Below are 16497 nucleotides of genomic sequence, written 5' to 3'. Positions count from 1 at the left end.
TTTGTACAAATTTGTTAACAGTTTTTATAATACAAAAAAATGTTTTTTTTTTAAGAAATAAAAAATTTCGAAGTAATAGGCATTTTCACGAGTTTATCCCTTATATGTCTTTACCACGTGGCTCCCTTTTAACCATTACATTCACTGTATTTTTTATATTTTCCAAAATGCAATGTGTATTTGAACCCTTGTGAATGAAATATGATGCTTGCAAGAAAAGGGAATTTCTGGATTTCTCAGAAAAAAAATGCAATATGAATACATAGAAATAAGGAGTTTTATGGCTATATGCTGATGCAATGTGAGACAATCCAGTGTCGTATTTGAAAAGGAATTTTAAAAAGTAGCTTCTGGTAAATAAAGTCTATCATAAACTATCGCATCTATAGCACGAGTATGTGCATGTATTTGAAAGTAGACATTAGCCTGCATTAAACATTTTTTTAAGATATATATATATATTTTTAAATCTGCATTTTGTTCCATTGGTGAGAAGCTCGTTTAAACGCCAGCGGTGGCACAATCCTTAACACTGACGTATAAAAGTGAATTGGGGGGAAGAGCAGAAAGCAAAGTGAACATTTCTCTTTTTCACACATTCTTGCACACTAGTCAGTCAGCTCGCCCGCAAGGATCCAATGGAACAAAGACAAGCCTTATCGATTTAGGCGCTCTCGGCCAATAGCGGCGCTCGGCACGGGTCACGTGACGCCCGGTCTCCCTCTCGCCTCTTTCCCACCGCGCTCTCTCACTCGGGTGAGCGCAGACAGGAAAGCGGGCGGCGGAGTGCCAGTCTGCGTCTGCCAGCTGTGGGACGAGTAGCTGGCCAGCGTTACCGGTGACTGACGGCTCTCCAGCCTTTGCTTTTAAACTGAAGAGAGACGAGGCGAAGCGGCAGCGGTGGTTCTTCTCCTCCGGCTCGCCGGGTTTAGGCTTCTCTAACTGAACGGACTTTCCAGAGCGCTGTTCTGCCGGAGGACTCGCCCTGACGGCGGCAGCGGCGGGCGTCGCGTGCGCAAACGACGGTTGGTTAGTATTGATATTAACGCCACTTCTGTTTTTTTTTTCTCCTCAGTCTGAAAGTGTGAAAATATGCCTGCATTTTTGACAGTTGACTCGGTTTAACACGTTCATTTACTTCTCATTTTCCTGAGTGTTTCCTGAGAGTGTATGTGTGTGAGTTAACCTAGACTGTTAACAGCCGGATTTAAATACGAGGTGTGACCGTTAAAATAACCTTAATAACCGGAGTTATTAACCTAGGCTAACTAGGTTAACTAACGCTAACTAACTAGGTAGCTTACTTAATTATTAACCAGTAACATTAACCAGTAACAAGTAATAACCAGTAACATTAACCAGTAACAAATGTTGTTAACGCGCACAAAAAACACCGACTTGGTTTTAAAGCGCAGTTTTTATCTTAACCCCCACCGCTTTCGTTCAGGGTATTTAAATAGGTTTAAATAGGGTTGTAAAGATATGAGTATTTTAGGATATGATAACAGTTTCAAATTTACCGCGGCTTACGGTATTGCAGTGTATGATATTTCACAATTATTCCTCTTATTGTTTTCCTTTACTTTATCTTTTTCTTCCTTGTCTTATTCTTCTTGTTGTTAGTATACATTAACTACTTAAGGAATGAGAACAGAATATATTTTGATTAAGCAAAAGCTCTAAATAACTATACAAATAAAAAGTGCAGACGTGAAAGGTTTTTTGTACTCATAATATTTTTTATTGATGTAATCTGCTCACTGTTTGATTAATTCAATCGATTGTTTGGTTTTTAAACTTTGAAAATAGTAACCTTTCTGTCTAACACATTGATTGGATTCTCTGTTCAGTTGTTTTTTCCCAACCTTAATACCTGTATTAAGCAAATGTACACTGTAATATAACCATCAATTTTCATACCATGGTGCAACTGCAGGGTATACCATGGCAACCCTAATTTGTTATAAGTTAAAAGTTTTCCCCCCACAGTGTAGAGCACCATAAACCCGTTGACCCATTGAGAAGCTGTGGGTCTCAGTGAGGCTCCAGCTTACCGGATGGTCAACACAGCTAACTGGCTGCAATTAGCTAGCCTAAAAAACAGCAAATTGAATACTTCAGATACAGAAATCATTTTTTGGTTAGGTGCCTTAACCAGGATGAAAAAGGCTTTTTCAAATTTCTGTTCAGAAAGCATTGTACATTTGTTAGCAAAGTTAAGAATAGTAAAGCCATGACATCTTGACCCAGTATAACAGTCAAACAGTTAAACATTTGATTTTTTTTTAACTTTCCATCATTGCTCCCATCATATTCATGCTGTTTAAAGGTCATGTTCGGATTTCTATTTATTTTTGGTGTAAGGGCAGGATTATGCCAGGGAAATATCATAGAGGGGCATTAATTTTCAAAAAGATATTCTCACAAGACCTTAACAGCATTGTTTGGATTTTTAAGAGACTTCAAATGGTTTTAATTAGAATTTGTCCAAAAAAAAAAACAAGTCTGTCTTGTTCTCTGGGGCGATGCTCTGAAAAAAAGCCACAGAACATAGAAAGTCACTTTAGTAAAGAGATCAGCTAATCAAAATTTTATAGCATGTTTTTTCATCTTTTTCCCTCTCTCTCTCCCTCTCTCTGCCGGTGTACTACGCCTCCTTTGTCTGCCTCCTTTGCTAACCACACCTCCTTCAAAAAGCAGCCAGCACAGACACCTGAAGGCTAGACATAATGATCAACAGTCCCAGTCAGTCTGGATTGCTGCCCATTTTTCCTTTTTTTTCCCCCCTTCCTCTGTCCTCTTCATCCGCCCCCCTCCCCTTGCTTCAATCAAGGAACAACATGCAATGTTTGTTGGGTCAAGTTCACCGGTATTTTAAATAGGAGAAGATGAGTTTCTTTTTTTGATTTGTCTTTTACTAAAAAAAAAATTATGGACAAGTATCTTTTTATGTGACTGAAAAACAGATTCTTACACACACACAGAAACATACGTACACCATGGAAACATGAAAGGCAGCACTGTCTACTTTGTGTGTGAGGGAAAGATTTTTTCCGTTGTGCAAATTTTAGCATGCAGCTACAAAATTTGCTGAGCAGCATTTCTACCATTTCTCTTGCATGCAGTGGGACTTACAGCACAGGCTACCGTTTGTCCTGTGTTTGGCCAAGTGCAATGTAGATTTTGCTGCTTGAGACATGTCACTTTTGAGTGTTGATCACAACAACTGCATTCTGCCATTCCCTTTTTTTTAGTAGAGCTCAAACAGTTTAACATTATATGTTGATGAATTCTCGTTTGGGAGGTGAGTGAAGATATTAGTGAAGGTATAGCTTCTTACATTAGATATTAACCATATGTCACTGCTGCATTGACTTCCAAAGAGGGAGGAGAAAAAAGGAAACTAGTGTTGAGGCTTAGTAATTATACATGTGGCATGACATGGAGTGTGTAGTGTAGCAGCTGAAAAAGAGGCCCTCTTTTTGTTCTCAGCGCCAGACAATACTTTCATAATCCCTTTTAAGTTTAGCTGTATCTCAAAAAACTGTATTCATGTATTCAGAGTGGAGGGCAGTAATCTGCATATTCATATGAATGGCCTGCTTTATATATTTGTCTTTTTATATATTTATTTATTCCCCTTTTAAAATTGACATAAAGCATACTAAATTCCATTCTGTCTATCAATCAGAGTTCCATGTATACTGTCTCAGATGAAGTCTGGCCTTGTTTTCATGAGGAGGCTGAAAGCAGACATTCTGGAGTGTAATAGCACCAAGAGGACGACAGATCCCTTTTCCCCCCTCTCCTCCTTTGCCATAAGCCTTTGAAGGAGCGTAATAAAAGGTTCAATAGAAGCAACAAGCTGTTTTTTTTCCTCTGCTCTCGCACATTCTACCTGCCAATGAATAGGAGGCCCACTGAAGCCCTGGCTTGCAGGAGGAGTGTTTATTGAGGGCCGAAGGGCCAGAGAAGTCTACAGAGTCAAACTGCCATCCACAGAGAGCTGAGGTGTATTATTGGTTTAAGGCAACAGGCTGTGAAATACAGCATGCTTGCTGGTACCCATAAGCCATTTATACACCATTGTTATACGCCACCTGTTTTTAAAATTAGGAAATATTAATTGCTAATCAATACTGTAATGTTTTTATTCGTGTTATTTGGTTCTCGTTTGCTATGACACTCCAGGCTTTACTAGAAGGATGTTGGCCTCATCCTATGTTAAATGCTGCACACTGTAAGTTAAAAAAATACCACTAAGGTATTATGAAACTAGTGTTTCTGCACATGCAGTGATTTTACATGTTGAATTACAGCAGATTGATTCAACTGGAGAGAAGCAAAAAGGAAGTGGTGTGACCACACCTAGTTGCTCCTCCTGGAAAATTTAGTTTTTAGAAATAATAAAATGAACTGCTGTGACATCTTGAGTCATCTTGATGACAGTTTACAGCCTTCTCATTCGTATAGCTCAGAATTAAGCTTTAATGATGTATTATAAGTCATGTATAGTGAGCTAAAAATATACAGCTTTATTTTTTTTAAAGTAATAAATATACAAACAGTTTGTTAAGTCATGTTACAGAGTTAGAAAGGTTATGTTACATATTTGCTGCCTGTTCTGTGAAGAAAAAGATTTGGCTGAGACCAGCTTAATTGTTTTTGAATCTTTATCTAGCAGTAGAAAATGGCGGAACGGAAGCATAATTGAGCTTCTGGCTGTTTGAGTGGTTATGGATTAGAGAAAGAAAGAGAGAGGAGAGAGTGAAAGAGAGAGAGAAATAAAGGCGAAAAGGCCCATGTTGTGCACAGTCGCCGCAGGGGTTGTCTGGACCTTTCAGACGGTGAAGGGGTGCAGACCTATTTAGTCAATGCTCCATGTGAGCTGTGAACTTTGACCTATGCTGTACCCCTCTCTGCTCCAGGTGCAAGTCTCTCCTCTAGCAAGTTCATTGCGCACACACACACATTCACACACACTGAAGAGCTTAGGGTAACATGGTGTGACGACATGAAGCCTTTCCGCGTTTCACCTCATGCTATTGTGGGTCTGTATTGGGGTGCATTGCTGGCCAGTGAAGGGTTAAAACCATTGAAAAAGGGGCAGCACACACTTGTTTTTTTTTTTATTCACCTCGAGGTTGGAATTATTTGTAAAAGCAATCCTGCTAAATACGCACACAGAAAGGAGACAGGGGGAAAAATGAAGATAATACATCGTTGTAATATTCATGAATGTATTAATCAGAAGGTTGTCGCGTGTAATTATTGCAGTGTTTGATAATGCCAGAGCAAACTTCCTCAGGCAGTGGTGACTGCTGCCTTATGCTATTAATGTGCTTTAATAAAAAAATGTCAGTGTGGGTCGAACCATCAATACAGCACAGTACTTAAGTGCTGTAAGGTTAATGAGGCAATTTACATATGCCATATGCCCTGTCGCCATCTGGGTGCATTTAGTAATATGGGCAGAAAGTGTATATGAGGGGATCTTGTTCTCTTTGTTTAAAGTTCCACAGTGCAGGTTTGCATTATGCTAAATAGTCATTTTTACGATTGTTTGGTTTTGGCATGCCATCATATTGTGCTTAAAAAATAATCAAGCAAACAGTGACCGTATATTTCATGTTTTAATTCTCTATTTATTGGTAGTTATAGATGAAACAATTTTAGTAAATATATTTTTGTGTTCTGTTTTTCATCTTGGTGAACTTTTAAAATGTACCCATTGTTAATAGGTCTGACTTAAAAAAATAGTCCATTATTAGGCTGTGATTGTAATTACAGCAGTTTTCAATATGTCATTAGGGCTTCACCAAAGGTTTAACATCTTAAGAAAGAGTTCTAGTACTACATTTCCTTAGCAGTAAAAAAACAAGAGGCAGAATTACATGTGCTTCTGCTGCTAATATTACATGTAATTTTTGTACCGGTTTTAATATATCATTTTTTTTCCTTCATCCATTTTGAACAAGGTGTGACTGCTTGACAATCAATAACTAAACAAGAGAGCAATTGATGCTGGCTAAAAGATGTGATTGAGATTCATAAAGACAGCTTTTTGGTAGCTGAAATCAGATAACATTGGCTGCCCTGTGCTTAAAAGCATCAACTGTCTAAAGTGGGAACCTTAATCGCACTGGTGTCCATCCAGAAAACACCCACTAAGAGCAGATCTGAGATGGACCGTAAAAAGGATGATGACGTATGCTGGATCCCTGCTGCTTGGCTTTTAGGTGTGGTGGATTGGTAAGGGTGTTGCAAGATGTGGGTGCAGAAGCCCAAGTGTTTCTTCTGACAGTGCAAGAGGATGGGTGGGATTAATTTGCTGTCGCCTCCTCTTGCCGGATGAGGGCTCAATTTGCCTCGCCTTCTTCGCTTGCCGTGATTTAAAATGATCCTGCTTGAATTTGACAACGTGTCAGATTCAGTGCGAGTGTTTGTACCAGATTAGCGTCCTGTGCTGTAAGTAGACGGCAAAAGGGGAGGACACAAGTCTAATGCCACCATGGCAGGCGCAATCCAAGATGAAAGAAATCAAATTCCCAATTTTTACAAATTCAGCATTTGTCCAGTTGGGTGACTATCAAAGCAGAACAGCTGTGGACAGACTTTATTTATGCTGGGTGTAGTACATGAAAGACAGTCTTTTTGTCATCTCTGCTGCTCACGTCAGTGTTTAGTATAGCAATGTTTATACTCTCTCAATCTCTTAAGCCATTTGGTGGAAGCATGTCCAATTATACTATTGTAGTCTCTATATCATGCCATAACCAACCATCTGTATTTATAGCAGTACAAAGCTAGTCATGAGCTAGTAGTCTTATTAGTCTTAAAACGCATTTCCATGCCGTTTTCATCACCTAGTGTCAATTTGAGCTTCTAGACTTATCTAAGAGTAGTGAAAATAAATCATTTAAAATATTTACACAGTTTTCACACTGCTTAAGTGATTGTTTCCAAGTCAAAACCCAAGCAGGCTGAAATTATTTTTCTTGTTCTCTGTTCAGTGTTTTTTTTTTTCATGTTGCGTGGCTTCCAGCATCCAGTTACTTACTAAAAAATCTATTCTTGTGTGAGAATTGATGTCTTGAACATGAGAACATTGTAAGCAATTAAATGTTGTTAAAGCTCATGTTGATTAGCACAAATGTGGTGATCAGTTTGACTAAATGTCTTCTAGCTTATTTAATTAAAACAGGGTGGACAATAAACCCCAAGCTCCCATGGGGCCACTTTATTTGGGGAGCAACCTTCATGAAACCTCTTGGGTTCATGAATGGGGGTATTGGGCTGGTTAATCTCCAGAGGTTTCCATGGGCTGTTTACAACTGCATCTCAACTCCCTCTGGTCTTGCCCTGGTCACCTCCTAATTTGAGTTAAATAGTCCATTTAGAATACATGTGTGCTGAAGTAAATCTGGCGTGAGTAAGCATTGTCATGCTCTTCCACCAGCTTGTGGTCCTGCCTTTGTTGGCATCTGTTTGAGTGACATGACTTTGCTTGTCAAAAAAGAAACCTAATTCATTTAAGCATTTATCTGTTAAAGTGTTTGTTTACTCTTTGCAAGAGATTTCTTTGTATGCAGAGTCTTTCCATTCATTGGTTTAGACGTTGAATTATAGAATGTTATGAATGCCAACTGTGGTGATATATGCTGCATTGAGTGCATTCATTTGTTTGAAACACTAAGGAAGTGGCACACACCTTTTGTTTCTGAATTGAGAAAAATAATTTCTGGCTTCCTGTGTGATTTCTCTTGTGAAGCAACTACGTTGAAATCTGTCTGAAGCATTGACTATCCTTTATTACTTCAAGCATGAAGATGTGGTGCTGCTTGCAGTCTGCATATTGTATGGTATTTTAAAATTTGGTCTCCACAATCCCCTGACGTAAACCCAACTAAAACACTGAGAAAACTATTTCAGGTGCCAATATTAAATGTAGAATGCAAAAAAAAAAAAACATAAAAAGAAAAAAAACATTGAATGAGAAGAGATGTATTCAAACTTTTATATAACAATTGCCTTATTAACACCTGACTACATATTAAGATTTGATTTATCCATTTAAAATATGAAGTAAATACATGCTTAAACATCCACTTAATACCAGCATTTATGGTCAAACACATTTTTGTGACATATACAGTATATTATTATTATTATTATTATTATCATTATCATTGTTAATATTATTTCCAGAATCATACATTTCATAATAATCAGTTTCATTATTGAGTGACAGTATATGCAGGTCTTTTTCATTGTTTTTTGAAATCACATTTAAAAAATATTTAGAAAAAAAAAAGTAAAAAAAATGTTAAGATATAACCTTACAATATCTTTACATCTTGACATTTTAACATATGTTGTGCCTGTTTTGACATCAGATAAGAGTAAATGTTTAACTGTAGTGTCTGCATTTGCTAATTAGTTGTCCATAGTTCTAAGACAAAAATAAACTGTAAAACACTGAACAAAATGTTCCTCCAAAATCATAATGAGCACTCAGTAAACCTTTTTTTAATGCATTTGGAGAGACGGTTGTATGTCTGTACAAAATCCAGCAGTTGCTCATTTTTTCCATCCTTGAAAGTGATATATATATATATTCATATATATCATATATATATATATAGTGTATGAAAGAAAATTAAAGACAAGTACGTGGTTTGTAATTGGACTGCAGTCTTGGATGTTTTTATAGGGACTTAAATATAGTTGTTCCAGCTTTGTAGTATAGAAGTCGTGAAATTATTTTAAACAACCCCCCACCCATATGGCAAAAGTGTAGCTTAGAACTTGGAAGACATTTTAACAGTACACAGTATGTCCTAAAATGGCTGGGAAACATGAGCACCAGTTCCCCCTCATACCTTTTCAAAACATAGGAAGGAAGAATGTAATAAAGTTGGTAAAGAGTGTACAATATTGTATAGGCATAACAACTTCTAATTAGCAACATGATTAAAGTGTGCCGTTACTTACTTTATTTATTTACATACTATTCAACAATGTTTAAGATCTTATAATTTGCACAGTCCACTCTTGAAGAAATGCTGATCATACCCAAGTATCATACCCAAGCAGTGTAATGTCCTAAATGTATGTAAAAATAGTATCGGAACACACCGCTCATTTATTTTATTATTCATTTATTTTACCTTATTTTATTTGATTGCTTAAATGAGGCCAGGGTGTTGAATGAACACCCCACCTTACCCCCAAGTCCCCTACATTCACAATCATTTTGCGGTACACAGTGCCACTGCTCCACAGCTTAATGCTGGGATGTTTTATACTCTTCTAATCCATCTAGCATTTGAACATATACTGGATATGCCACACTAACCACTCCCTGTGTAATTTGATGGCTGTACATCACAGATTGTTCAAATGTAATGATTGGAATGCCTCCACCATTGCTGCCCCCCTTTTGAAGCGCCCTCTTTTATTGCTGAGTTGACAGAAAAGTGCAGGAATAGCCAGGGCTGAAAATTGAGTGCAAGAGGCTAGCTCTTTTTCTTTCTCTCTTTGTCTTTTCCTCTCCCTCCTTCTGTCTCTCCTTCTGTCTCTCCCTCTCCTCTCTTCCTCCATAGCCTGTCGAGGCATGCCTCTCAGCCAATGGGCTGAGGGTGGAGGCTGGGGGGTGGGGTACCGAGGGGCCAGCTAGGGGTGAACAAAGGAGTACTGTCACTGCTTTTCAGGCCTTCTGAGCTGCGTGGGGTGGAGGGGGGACCAGGCTGCTGGGAGCAGCGGACGGGAAGGGGGTGGCAAGAATGGCAATTAAATATGGAAGAGGCACCATAGAGAGCCATACAGAGCAGCATAAGCAGTGAGTGTTCACACATCCAGTGAGCCTTACTTGTGCCTCCCTCTGCAGCGATTCTGGAAGCTCTCTGTTTGCTGTTCACTGAGCAATATTTGTTTAACCCTCTCCCTTTATCTATGCAGCTGTTCCCTAAAAAAGTGTGCGAGCGCTGCAGGGAAATGAATAGCAGCCCAGCTGCTAGCAATTTCCCGTGCCCCTATTACTACTAAAAAGTCTGGGTGATGTTACCTCTTCAGTCCATGTGATATACCATGCTGCCCCACCTATTGGTGGAAATTTGGTGGAAGTTTTTCTACTACTTTTAAAACGATCAACAACTTTATATGCCATTAAACTAAAACCGAATTTAGATCAGTTACACACTACATAATAAGACAATATGGGAATTATGGGTTGTTTTGTTATCTGGTATTTTGTATGCATATACTGTATATTCATATTTTTTGAAGTTTTAGGTCTCTCTTTGAACAGCGATGATATATACATAGATATAGGCAGATAGATAGGTTTGTATGTATATTAGGCACAGTTATTCAGCATCACTTAAACATTCAGAGTAAAATAACTAACATTAAAGATTAGTTAAATCTAAACATTTTCACTATGGACATTATTAAATGATTTTTCAGTGTAATTGTGAAATCCCATAATACAAAGCCTTTAAGATATTTAATCTTTAAACTCACTTTTTCATTTGTTTGTTTTTTACATGAACCAATGTTTTCATCTTTAGAATTAGTTTATTTTATGAAGAAAGTGAATTCCATCATTATAAGGGCATAGCAGCAAACAGTTCTGCCATTTAAAAACACTAAAAATCTGATATGTCACATAAATATTTTAATAGGAAATTTCTGAATAGCAGATTTAGGAATGTTCTTAGAAAGATAACAGTGAATAAGGCTCATTGTTCTTTGTCTATTGCTGTTTGCAAATCTCGCAAAAAAAGTATACTATTATTATGTATGATGAAAATGCCCTTTCATTTTTTTATGTTAGCCATATAACACATCAGTTACTGTTCAAGTCAAATGTTTTGTTTATTTCCTCCCATTCTAAGGGACAGAAAACTACTAGCTCTTGTGTGGCACTGTCATGGTTATATTTAGTGAAAAAATAGTTCACTATATGATGATATTTTTCCTTATTTAAATATTGATTGTGCCACCTTTAAGTTTGACAGCCTCTGTTGCATTCTAATTTCTTTTGGTCCTTTTATTTTGCTCTCTGCCTCAGACATTTCTGTTAGCTGAAGGGATTTTCTTATCATTTTTCCTCCTTCTTCTTTCCCACCCTTCTGTATTTCAGAGGTTAGCGGGCCAGAAAGAGCAGGAGAGAAAAAGGACATGAATGCTATTTCTGAAAAACATTTGAGCTCTGTACTTTTGACACCATGTGATGAAACTAAAAAAAAGAACCTCTGATAAAGGTAAGTGACATTTGCCTTCTGACATTGTTTGTGTCTGATATGGAAGTGATGTGTTGACTCTACCTGAATGTGTGAACCTCTGCATGCTCTCCTGGAGTTTGTTACCGTTTTTAATTTCTGTCTGCATCTGCTTTAACCGTCACTCACACTATGTGTCGTCTAAGCATTCATTCAGAGATTCTTAATCCCTGTTTTAGGGACTACAACATATACAGTTTTGAGCCTTTCCTTATCTACCCTATCGGATTTAACTAATTAATTAATTTGTACCACACCTGCCTGATCTTATTTATTTTTTTCTTTTTGAAAACTTATATACTATATCCACTGACAGTCTGACTGGTGAAGTTTAGTTCTGAGCTAAGATGAGAAATCATCTCACTTGGTTCCTAGCCTGAATCTCATAAGCTGCTTTGACTTATTGTTTTTTCATTCATGTTTAGCAGATTTTCCTTTGAATGAATGCTAAAAAAATACATGAATTAAATATACAGCTATTAGTGGTTTAACTGTATCACAGAGCTTTTGTTTGGGTTAGAAGAAGTGTTGTATTGTGCGTCCACTTAGTATTCCCAAGATGAACTCTCAACCACTTAGACTAAGAGCATTCTTTATCTGCACTAAAAGCGCAAGTAAATCATCTCTGCTCTGTCAAGTGGCCAGACAGACTGGGGCTGCCGGATTATAGGTAACATGGACATAAAAAGGCAGGAAGGCTATAATTTCACCTTCCCCCCACCATTCTGTTGTAAAAGTCAAAGCTGAACGCATGGCGAGGCCAGTTAAAGATACTTGTGCTCAAGATTCTCCATCTTTTTTCCTTACGGCCTGCTCCCTGCTCCAACAAACAAAAAAGATCACACCATTCTTTTTTTGCTTACCATCATCTTCATCCCCTTTAGCTTTTTCCCTCCAGAGTTGTGTTGAGTGTTCAAACGCTACTTTGATTCCCACGAGTGACAACCCCTCCAGCTGTTGTCTTCCTGTGTGCCATTCACACACTTGTTCAGTTCTTCTTCCCTCACACACTTAGTTTCTCCTCTCCTGCTGGGTTAACAACACACCTACCACCTTTGACTTCTCTCGCATGCCAGGTGAATCCAGCCTCAAACTAAATAACAAAGAATGTTTCTTTTAATAGCTTGCCTGGAATGAGAGGGGCTGATCTGAATAAAAACATTAATCACTAAACTTTTCTGTAATTTCTCATTTTTTGAAGCGCTTCTGCAAAACCTCTCACTCATTTCAGTGAATTACTCACTTTTGTCACTCCCAGACAATAAAGCAAACTTAACAGATTTGTTCATTAGCTTTTTCTGAGCTGGGAGCAGCAGACGTTTCACCAACATATTTAGAGAAAGATTCAGTATAACCAATTTAAATTGGTCAAAGGAAACCTATCTTATTAAACATTAGCTAATTATTGCATAGCATTTTGTCTTAGCCTAGTAAATAACTATAATAACTAGAGCATTACTGATTTAATGAAAGATCGTTGTAACTGCCACATTACCACTGAAAAGTTGATAACCCATGATTTACAAATTATTACTAGTGAAAGTTTTGTGCAAATGTCCATTGCACATTTTCAACAATGGCTCTAGTGTTGAGAAATGTGCTTGTCTGCTGCAAATTCTCACTAGTCTTCAGTATGATTAAATGTGATCGTCATTTAAAGCACAGTTTATGCTTTTGCATTTACTCTACATTTAAGCTTACTCTGTAGTCTGAGCCACACTTCCCCAGAAACACTGCAACTATAATTGTTCCAGCATCATATTCATGCATTTTTGTTGTACTGCAGAACCAGCCCAACGAATAAGTATAAACTTTCACAACAACATATGCCACTTACACAGAAGTATACACCAGCCTAAAGCCTTCAAAACCCTTATAGCACTCATGGTCAATACTGAGGAACTCACGGTAGAGGCATGCTTGTCCTTACAACATTTTCTTACATAGAAGCAAGCATTCATTAATCTTATATTGCTGTTCAAAAATATAGTCTATAATATAGTGGTTTTTTTTTGTTTTTGTTTTTTTTTGTTTTTTTTTCTTCATGGTTAGGGCTGTTAGGCAAAATGCACACAACCTGTCTGCCATGTTCTCAATGAAGTATTGAAAAACAGTGCTGAGGAGAGATCCTATTTATTAATTTCCTGGAGCTTACAAAAAGAAATTAATGGACCTTAACATGGATTCTTAAGGTGATGCTTAATGTTCAGAATATGAGTTATGATTAGATTTAGATGTAGATTAAAGTAATGTGATATAATTACATTTTAGAAATTATAATTGAGAGTATACTCTCTTATAGTGCTGGACGATATGGCCAAAATTCATATCACGATATATTCCTTAATTTCGGTCGATACGATATAATTTCGATATCGATATAAATACTTAGAAGGCCACAGAAAACTGCGAAGAATCCCTGCAATGGAAATATGTACCTACTACTGTCTGAAAATTTAATTTAAGTCTTTGAAACCTCCTTTCACGAAAACATTATAATACTTAAGAAATAAAAAATAGTCAAGATAAATCAATGCTCAATTTTATTTGCATATAGCAAAATAAAAACATGACATCCCTGTCAAACATAAGCCTATATAACTATTACCAATAAAAATAACTTTAAATTAGGACAGAAGCAGAGCTTCTTATTCTTTTGTAAACAAATTTAACAGATCAAAACAAAAGTGTTTCAACTAGGATAAAGAATAAAAGAAGCCTTTATATACATAAAAGCAACAAGATTTTCCCATCAAATAAACAAACCTATAGGCTTTATCAACTATAAATAACTTAGTTACAATATAAGCTACAAAAGTGCTTCAGCCAAAATACAACTCTTTATAAACATAAAAGGAACATGATATCCCCGTCAAATAAACAAACCTAAAGGATTCATAAACTTTAAATAACTTAAATAACTTACAACATACGCTATAAAAGTGATTCAGCCAGTATAAGGAAAATATTGTATGTAGTGGAACTGATTGAGGTGGTGGAACAGATTAGATGTTTTAACGTTACCGCTGCTAACCTGCTCCACTCTCCGGCACAATTTGCAGCAAACTGAAGTTTAGCAGACCTTCGAGAGTTGAACCAAATCCTCACCACTGAATTAGACCTCCCTCCTTCAATTGATCACTTGTGGAAGCGGCAGGGGCATTCATTTTGCATCAAAAATGTCCCGTGCTGGGAGCCAAGAGGACCCGCAACTGACCGCTGACCGAGCGGACCCGTGGGTGGACCGAGCGGACCAGAGGCTGACCGAGCGGACCGAGCGGACCCGAGGCTAGGCTAGGCTAGGCTCGGCTTGGTTCCGCTCCGTTCCACTGCAGCGCGGAGCATTTCAGATGCGAACCGAGCCTACCTTAGCCTTGGATCCGCTCGTCCCGGCTCCGTTTGGCTCCAGCGCGAGGCATTTTAGATGCGTAGCGGACCCGAGCCTAGCCTAGCCTAGCCAAATCTAGCCTAGCCTAGCCTATCTGGCTACGTGCCTATGTGATTACATAATCACGCACAGAGATAGTCCAGCTACGGAGGCTGATTGTGTTCAGCTGTGCGGCGAGCTGACGCCAGTAAAACGCCTGTCCGTGACAGATTCTGTAAATAATACATATCGATATACCACAAAAATGATATCACCGTTATTGAAACATTTCTTAATCGCGATAAATACCGATATCGAATTATTGTCCAGGCCTACTCTCTTATTTGAAATAAGTAATTTTGGTGAACAAGTATAGAAAACAAAAAAGCTTTTGTTACCTGCAATCTATTTTGTTTTGCACCTCTAACTCAAGGCCCACACATTTTATTTACCAGAGGCAATGAAATACAAGATTGAAGTACTTGACTTTTTTTGCTCTTATTTCAGTGCACTGAGGACTCTTCATTCTGCCATACAGACCTATACTACGTACAGAATAAAAGGGCCCTTTGCCTTGCCTGTTATTGTTGCAGTAACCTCATACCTCATCACCTTAGTGCTCTCATTGGCTACTACTTATCCTTGTTCTTAAGGCTTGTTATTTATGTTAAGGGATTTTGGCTGATAATTCCAAGCATGCTGGAAAATGTCAGGGGGAATGCGAACTGACTGGCAGAATTAGGTAAATCACGTCTCTTAACCACTCTGTTCACACAAAGCAACATTTTTTTGTTTCATCCCAAAATCCTATTGTCTTATGCTAAAGATGTACAAGCTGTTAACTATGCTTCTGTGTATGCACCATAAATGTTTCATGCACACTGTGCCCATTTGTTGTGTTGGTAGTGCATGTCTGCGTTCAGTTTGTACAAAATTGCTGCAGGCACTCATCAGCATCAAAATGGCAGAAAGTTATGAAGAAAGGCTACATGCATGTTTGTCATTGAACCTGCGATTGTGGCAAGCATCCAGTAATTAAATTATGGAGAAACTAAAGGGAGTTCAAATAAATTAAACATATCGATGGATAAAATTAAATGTAAGTGAATTGATTACCTCAAACGCAGTAAAATGCAATATTTTTCCACAATTTAACAGTACAAACGGTGTACAAAAATGTGCTGACATTGTATTTTTAAAGGAAAAAAATAGCGATGCACCAACCCGATATAAGGTTCAATATCGGATAATTAGGCCCATCTAGGGAACTGATCCATTCACTAAATTTAAAGCCCACATTGTGGACAGCTACGAGCCAGTATTATAGGCTTTATAGGCGGTTTTGTTTCAGATGAATTTAGAGTAAAGTTGCTGGACATTGCTGGAAACTAGAGGAAAATTATTGAGGATTTACGACTTGACCCACTGCTAAGATCAGCATAGCCATCAAGTACACAGATATCTGGGGGAAAAAAAAGGTGAGGAAAGCAAGACGTTAAAGTTTAACAGTGCCTGTCATTATAATTAATTGTTTTGTGAATGCAGTGGCTTGAAAACTTACATTATTTAGATTATCAAACTAACTTTATTATCAGGCAAATATAAACTGAGTAAATAAAAAAACACTTTTTAAATTGTTTAATAATTTCATTTGTTCTATTTAAATCAAAATAGCCCTTTGTAAAAAAGTGTTTGCTCCTCCATAACATTTTGGAAAGCTGAGTTTAATTTCACCAACCACAACCAGGCCTGATTACTGGAAATCACTTAAGTAGAACCCGTCTGACAATATAAAGTGGCTAAAAGATCTCAAAAAGCAACACATTATACCCCAATCTGAAGAAA

The 16497-nt window shown here is 37.6% G+C and overlaps 1 long non-coding RNA gene across 3 annotated transcripts in view; it reads left to right on the top strand.

Moving 5' to 3' along the window:
* The first annotated feature begins 595 nt into the window (after positions 1-595).
* LOC103038064 (uncharacterized) overlaps positions 596-16497 on the top strand; it is a 70965-nt gene continuing 55063 nt past the window's right edge. For 2 of the 3 annotated variants that reach the window (XR_007424932.1, XR_453095.4), the window contains exons 1-2: positions 597-1029; positions 11147-11267. This is a non-coding gene — a long non-coding RNA (uncharacterized LOC103038064). Of the gene's footprint in view, positions 1030-11146; positions 11268-16497 lie in introns of all 3 variants that reach the window. The other variant, XR_007424933.1, reaches the window with a different exon arrangement.

Source organism: Astyanax mexicanus, chromosome 16 (genome assembly GCF_023375975.1).
Source record: "Astyanax mexicanus isolate ESR-SI-001 chromosome 16, AstMex3_surface, whole genome shotgun sequence".
Classification (NCBI taxonomy): Eukaryota; Metazoa; Chordata; class Actinopteri; order Characiformes; family Acestrorhamphidae; genus Astyanax; species Astyanax mexicanus.
The sequence above is the reverse complement of the archived record's forward strand: the minus strand, read 5'-3'. Positions and strand labels throughout refer to the sequence as shown.